The sequence below is a fragment of the Saccopteryx leptura genome, chromosome 1 (genome assembly GCF_036850995.1).
Source record: "Saccopteryx leptura isolate mSacLep1 chromosome 1, mSacLep1_pri_phased_curated, whole genome shotgun sequence".
Classification (NCBI taxonomy): domain Eukaryota; kingdom Metazoa; phylum Chordata; class Mammalia; order Chiroptera; family Emballonuridae; genus Saccopteryx; species Saccopteryx leptura.
The window spans coordinates 290,380,228-290,387,476 of record NC_089503.1 but is presented as its reverse complement, the minus strand read 5'-3'; the positions used below and the strand labels follow the sequence as shown (position 1 = coordinate 290,387,476).

General features: G+C 33.7%; 1 long non-coding RNA gene across 1 annotated transcript; it reads right to left on the bottom strand.

Moving 5' to 3' along the window:
* Positions 1 to 258: 258 nt before the first annotated feature.
* Positions 259 to 7,017, bottom strand: LOC136389384 (uncharacterized). Its single transcript, XR_010748302.1, has 3 exons — positions 6,568 to 7,017; positions 5,905 to 6,091; positions 259 to 1,343 (listed from the first exon to the last, which is right to left on the bottom strand). It is a non-coding gene; the product is annotated as an uncharacterized lncRNA (long non-coding RNA).
* Between the last annotated feature and the right edge of the window lie 232 nt (positions 7,018 to 7,249).

The window sequence follows — 7,249 nt, the reverse complement described above, 5'->3', positions numbered from 1 at the left end:
TTATTTTATCCAAACTATGAGACTTTCTACTGTCAGCTGATGAAATAAAACAGAAGGTAGTCTGTTGTGAGTCGGGGGCACAGAGAGAGAGAGATCAGCAGACGGAATCATCAAGGACTAGCAAAGGACCACTGCTCGCTCAGGCAAATGGCCCCGAGTTCATGCAGTGTCCTAATTTTATTCACAAAACTTCAAAAAGCTTGTTTACTGAGAAATTGGCATTACATCAAGTGTAACTTTTACTTAAAGATACATGGAGTGCACCTGCAAGATAGCTTAGTAACAACATAATATCAGAAGGCATTAATTGCTATTGCTTCTATGGATCCCACAACATTCCTCTCCTTATCTTAAGCCTTAAGGGATAACCTTGGAAAGTACAGAAATCTTATGAGAATGTTTTACTGAGAAAAGCCCAGCAACTGCCTTCAGTCACATAGACCTGTTTCAGTGACCGGCCTTCAAGTCACAAAACAACTTTCTTGGCAAAACATTCATTTCTTGTTGGCTGTGTTCCCATCCAAGGCCATGCAATGGGTTATTCCACTACATTTGCCCCTTTTTGTTTATGCTGAATGTTATGAAGCACCACAGAAAACACAGCCTTCTGTCATTCATCCCTTATTTCTCTTGCATTGATTCATCGACAGACTACATATAAAAGAAAACATAGAATTAATATTATTATAAAAAGTCCTACAGTGGATCCCCAAAATCCTTTAATATATTCAATAGGATTTAATTGTGATAAATTATCCATTAATCCCTTCAATATAGGTTGACATGTTAGAATTTCTAATTTTCTTTGAAAAGCTTCATGAATATGTCTTTGTAATTTAATGATTTCTTTAATTACATTATCATGATTTAACAAATGCTTTTAAACATTTTTCTAATGGAAATAAGTATGATTTTAAGAAATAGGGGTAACACAAAAAGTAGTTACATTCTAATTACATTTTAGCTTAATTTGTCTTTGCAGGCTAACAATTTGATCTCTTAACATAATCATAGTCTGTTCTAAATTATTAACTTTAGTATTAATGTTACTATTTATACATTATTGAGAAGTCCACAGTTGTTCAGAATCTTCATGTCATTTTTGCACAAAGTCCACAGTCTGTATACTTTGATGTAATGTAACTCCAGATACAGCAGCCGCGGTGGTTACAGCTATTAGTCCTATAATGATGGCGATGATCAGTCCAACCAGTCTCTTGATTCGCTTCAAGGACTTAATAAGATGTTGTAACAGCATCATGGAAGGGGAACTCTGCCACATCCGATGCATCTGTACTGGAATCCAGACTCCCGTTCAGGTTCTTAAAATGTAAAGACTTTGACTATTTTATTAAAAAGAACAGAAGAGTTAATACATGTATAAAAAGCACACTTATTGCAAGTTATTGAATAATTTTCAGCTGTCTATTTGGTTTCACCTATAACAAATATATAAAGCAATCTAACACAAGCAGATACGAAATGTTTCATTCTTCTTAAAGATTAACATAATATGATTAGAAGGATAATTTCTCCAGATTTTTCCTTTCTTCACTGACATATGTTTAAGTGCCATGGCTATTTTCCACAGATGATATTGTATAGGACCAAATTTTATATGAGGAGCTTGAGGTGACATCCCTCCTCTATGCTATATGATAGTATGATTATTTTGATCACAAGCTGTAATTAAACTATTGTTCTTATGCCACCTTAAATCAGCACCCTGACCTTTAACTTGGGCAGAGCTATAAGGGCTTTAATCTATAACATTTTATATACAGATTTATTGCTTTTAAATCTATATCCTTGTAACAAACGTGGGTTGTTTTTTTTTTTCATCTCCTTTACTGTTATCTTTGACAATAGAGAGCCAAGCTTGAGCTTCTATGTTTAAACAATGTGGCTTATGTCCTATACATATAGGTAATTCCTCAACTCCTATTGTATGATTTCTAATTTTACGTCTTCTTTTGAAGGTGCTAAGGGGCCTCTATTATTTAAAGGTCCTAGAAGTCAATTAGAGTCATTAACAAAAATAGGAAAGGCACTATTTTCCTAATGAATAGCTCTATTTAATGGAGGATTAGGAACATATGCCTAATAACTAAAATTTTCAGCTCTACTTACCGGAATTGTTACCAAAGCAATCATTGCTAAAAACAGGTTAGTAGCATTTTTTTTTCTAGTAGCTTGTAGCATATTTTTACCATTAAAGGTCAGCTTTTTAAGTTGAACCTAACTTGGTATTTTAGCCTTTTCAATACCAAGCAGCAGCATCTTTAAGATTCTTCTTTTGAAATTCATTTCTTCCATCTCAGCAATGGGCAGATATGGAAAGAATCTATTGTTCTTATTCATGTTGTTAGTTTAATTCTGCGAGCAGGACACCAAAGGACTTCACCGGATTCTGCAATGACACAAGCAAACCCTCTTCCCCAATGTTGCACTACACTAACTACCTATTGATCCAACTCACTTTTATAGTGTATGGGTTGATTTAATCTTAGAACTGTTATTTTTTGTCCAATGTCTGTCTGCAGCAGTCAATTTATCTTCTCCTGTATTTAAGAAATTTAAAGTAAATAAAACTTTGTGTAACATAATTCTAGGGAATAATCTCCTTTCTTCTCCCCCTTTTTTGTTTAAGTAATATATTTTTCAGAGTGCAATTACTGCATTCAATAGTTGCTTGTTTTTGTGGATTATATGGAATTCTAGTAGTATGTTTAATATTCTAACATGCTAAGAATTGTTGAAATTTGGTAGATGTATAGGCAGGACTATTGTCAGTTTTAATTGCTTTAAGAATGCCTATAACATTAAAAGCTTTAATAAGATGTTGAATGACATAATTAGCCTTTTCTCTAGGTAAGGTGTGGCCTATTGAAAGGAAGAATAAATATTAATAAAACTATACATAAGATAGTTTTTTAAAAGAAGAAATATGAGTAATATTTATTTGCTACAGGTTATTAATGTGTTGCCCTCTAGGATTCATTCCTCTCGGTAATGGAGGAGCATTTATAATACTATACTGAGGACAGTTTCTAATAATATTCTGAGCTTCTCACCAGGTTATTTTAAATTTCTGCATTAAATTTTTTTTATTTGTATGAGTCTTTGTATAAAACTTAGTAGTTATTTTTATTGATCTAATGAGTGATTAACTTCATTATTTGTAGAAGACATAGGTCCTGGTAAAGCTGTATGAGAACAAATGTGAGTTATATGGATAGGCAAAGTTCATTCCTACAATAAAAGTTGTAACTCTTGAAACAATTTGTGCAATTTAGAACTATTATTTGAAATATTAAGTTTCTATAAGTTTAATTGTATGTTCTACATATTGTGAATCAGTAACAATGTTAATAGCACAGGATGTTTGAATTTTGTCTTTAACTACAATGATTTAAGGTCTCAGAAGCATTTTTAAGGATGACTGAAAGTTTAGCATTATTTTTATAAGCTATTAATATGTTATTTATATAATGGATTATTAAAGGTTGAGGATATTTTTAACAAATTTTTTCTAAAGGTTGATTTACATAATGTTGATATAGTGTCTGACTATTCAACATTGCCTATTTAAGTAATATAAACTTAGTAAGAATAGTTAGTTATGCTTATTGTTATAGACACAACAGCTAGCATTGCTAGAAACAGAGTCAGTGATGTTTTTTGAAGTCTTAGTCTTAATTAAAAAAAAAAATTTGCCTCCTAGGTAAGTTTATTTAATTGTCAAATTTCCCTTTTATCTATTTCCAACTTATACCGAGGCTACAATTTTCTGGAAGGTATCTACTAGTCCCGTATCTGTGGAAATAAGAGCAAATCCTCGCCCCTACATTTTGTCTACATTGCCGTTGTAAATTAGAAAACTGTCCATTTAAAAAGTTCATTTTGTGTAATATTAATAAGAGGGTTAGCATTAGCATTTTGATTAGCTTGAATACAAGCTTGATTTTCCTGTTATAAATTGTAACTCTTTCACTTTTGAAAGAACAGTCCAAGCTAACATTTCTAAATTTTTTGAAATAAAACATTCAGAGTCTATGAAGGAGGATAGCAGTTCCTGCGTATAAAGACAGTTAGTTTTATACTGGGAGCAAGCCGTTTTTAACTCTTTAAGAGCTTTGACAGAAATTTGGTCATAGTGAGTATAAAAAACTCCTTATCAGAAAGTTTAGACTGTAATTTAAAATGTTGCTCTTTTAATTATTTATAACATAAATGTTTTTCTTTATTAGAGGCCAAATGACCCTTGTTATTTTCCTATTGTAAAAGAAATCTTAGAGCTTTGTTAGGGACTTTCCTTAAGCCATGCAGCTTAGTGACTACTGCCTAAGTGGGCTAAAAAGAAAACTAATGTTGCTTAGTAATAAGAGATGTATTAGCTTCTATATCTAAAAGTCTTTTGTATTGTTAAGTCTATTATAGGGCATCAGAGGAACTAAATTCCCACTTTCCTCAGTGCCTCCTTTTTCAGGATGTTGCCTTACAAGCAGCCAACTGTCTGAAGCAGCTTGTGATAAATTCTTAAAATGACTTAATTTTACTTAATTCCTTAGTTTTACAAATTTGAGTATATTTTATACATAAACAAGACAATTTTAAATACAGAAACACAAGTATAACATATAACTTTAATTAATCCTAATACTTGAATTTTTATTTGATTTCAAACTTTGAATATACCTTACAATGTATTAACTTAATTAGCAAGTCTTAAGGATCCATATTTATTCAATTTAAATTTAAATGAGCGCTCCTTATAATTTCTAATTTTAAAGCAAAAAATATATGGATGAAACTTTTTTCAATATAAAAGAAAGCCGGCATTTTTAACCTTTGTATGTAAACACAATTCAGGCCTTAAAAATCACATTTTAGACAACATCAAACAAAAACTAAACAGAAATTAGAATCAGACAAAACAGACTAGACAAACCAAAGAGAAACCCAGGATTTCAGAGCACAGTCAGACTAGAAAGATGCCTGCCTGATTTTAATCAGGGCATTTTCTGACAGAGGGACTGACGATGGATAAGACTAAACAAAATTTCCCCAAGAAAATTTTCTTGGCAGCTGCTGGGATATTTTCTATAGTCAGATCCAACACATGTCCCCTGCCTCAGTTTCCAGACAAAGAATAAGAAAGAAACAAAATGATAGCTCAGAGGATTGTAGCTAAAACACTAAAGAAAATTAGTATTTATTTATTTTATTATTACAAAGACTAGAGAATTCTAAGGACTTCATGATTCCTCTATATGTCCTAATTCTAATTGAATTTGTACCAACTGATGTAAAGCTTTAAGCTTTTCTTCCTTGTCTCCAACTCTAGTGATTTGCATCCAGGCTTTAAGACAAGCGATCTAATCTGAGCTACAACAGCATCAGTATAACCAGTCTGTTGTCCCACATCTGCATGAACGCCAACTCCGATGAGCACTTCAAAAGTAGCTCCCGGGGGATTATTTCTGGTGTTCATACAAGATATTTGAAGAGCCTCCTTTCTCCACCAAGATTTGAATTGTAAATATTGTCCTGGTTCCAAAACCATACTAGCAAGTAAATCCCAATCCAAAGGAATCATTAAATGATCATTACAATAGGAATAGATAAGACCTTGAACATATGAGGACTGAGGTCCATATGTAGCAACAGATTGTTTGACTAGCTTTAAGAAAGTAAATTCAAATTGGTCAAATTGGATATTATGCCTTCCCCCAGGATCTGGAGCATTAAGAGGAAAAGGCTGTTGAATAATTGGGAAAATAGATGCAGAAAAATTACTAGAATTAAATTCTAAATCATCATGACGTATAAGCACCTGTTGCATTTCAGAGATTTCAGGGAATTGAAAAATCCTTCCCCTGCCAGTACCAATTAATTTTTTACCTTGAATTGGAGGAGCCGTAGGCTCACATATATCTTGCTTTTGAACAGGATAAGCAGTATACTGATTTCCATTCTCCTGTTGTTCCAGTGTAAATTGTAGTTTACTTAATAAATGTTTTAGACAGGCAACATCATCCATAGGGGCTCCCTCATTTTTTAAGAAAGAGGGATGAAAGCCTGTGGATGGCTGAATTTCATTAACATTATCAGTAACTTCAGAAGCAGAGGCAGTATTGTCCAAGTCATTATTCTGTTCATTCTTTGCTGAATCAAATTCTTCAGGCTCATTAAAAATAACCTCACTCAAGTCTTTAACAGAATCTCCATCTGATTGCAAAGGTCCAAGAGCTGTAGCAATAAGATTATAAGCAGCCCACATTTCAGCATCAAGTGGATCTTCGTGCTGATGAACATAGCATAAAGATTTTTCTACTTGTTGCCAAACATTCAAATTCAATTGATTACAATGTTCAGGAGTATACCAATAACAGTGTTTCTGAATAGCATTTAAAAGACGTAATAAAACCTTGTCTTTTATCTGAGTCCCAGACCCTTTTAAAAGGGATGTCAAAACCTGTACATAATTGTCACGTAATGAATGGGAATTTCCCATGACTTTGCTAGTTACCCGAAAGTATCGTGTACACAGCGCATCCAACTTACCCTTTCAGGGTTCCATCTGTTCCCAATCTCTTTTTAAGGCCCCACGGTAGGCGCCAAATGTTGTTGTGAGTCGGGGGCACAGAGAGAGAGATCAGCAGACGGAATCATCAAGGACTAGCAAAGGACCACCGCTCGCTCAGGCAAATGGCCCCGAGTTCATGCAGTGTCCTAATTTTATTCACAAGACTTCAAAAAGCTTGTTTACTGAGAAATTGGCATTACATCAAGTGTAACTTTTACTTAAAGATACATGGAGTGCACCTGCAAGATAGCTTAGTAACAACATAATATCAGAAGGCATTAATTGCTATTGCTTCTATGGATCCCACAACATTCCTCTCCTTATCTTAAGCCTTAAGGGATAACCTTGGAAAGTACAGAAATCTTATGAGAATGTTTTACTGAGAAAAGCCCAGCAACTGCCTTCAGTCACATAGACCTGTTTCAGTGACCCGCCTTCAAGTCACAAAACAACTTTTTGGCAAAACATTCATTTCTTGTTGGCTGTGTTCCCATCCAAGGCCAGCAATGGGTTATTCCACTACAGTAGTCTGAAAAGTTTTTAGTTCTGAAGTGAGTTTTCCAAGAAGAGGAGGGACTTTCGCAATAGAGTATGTGCCTACTGTATACTTAATGCCGATGAAATGGCCAGATTCAATAGCAGAAGCTTTGAGGGTAGCCA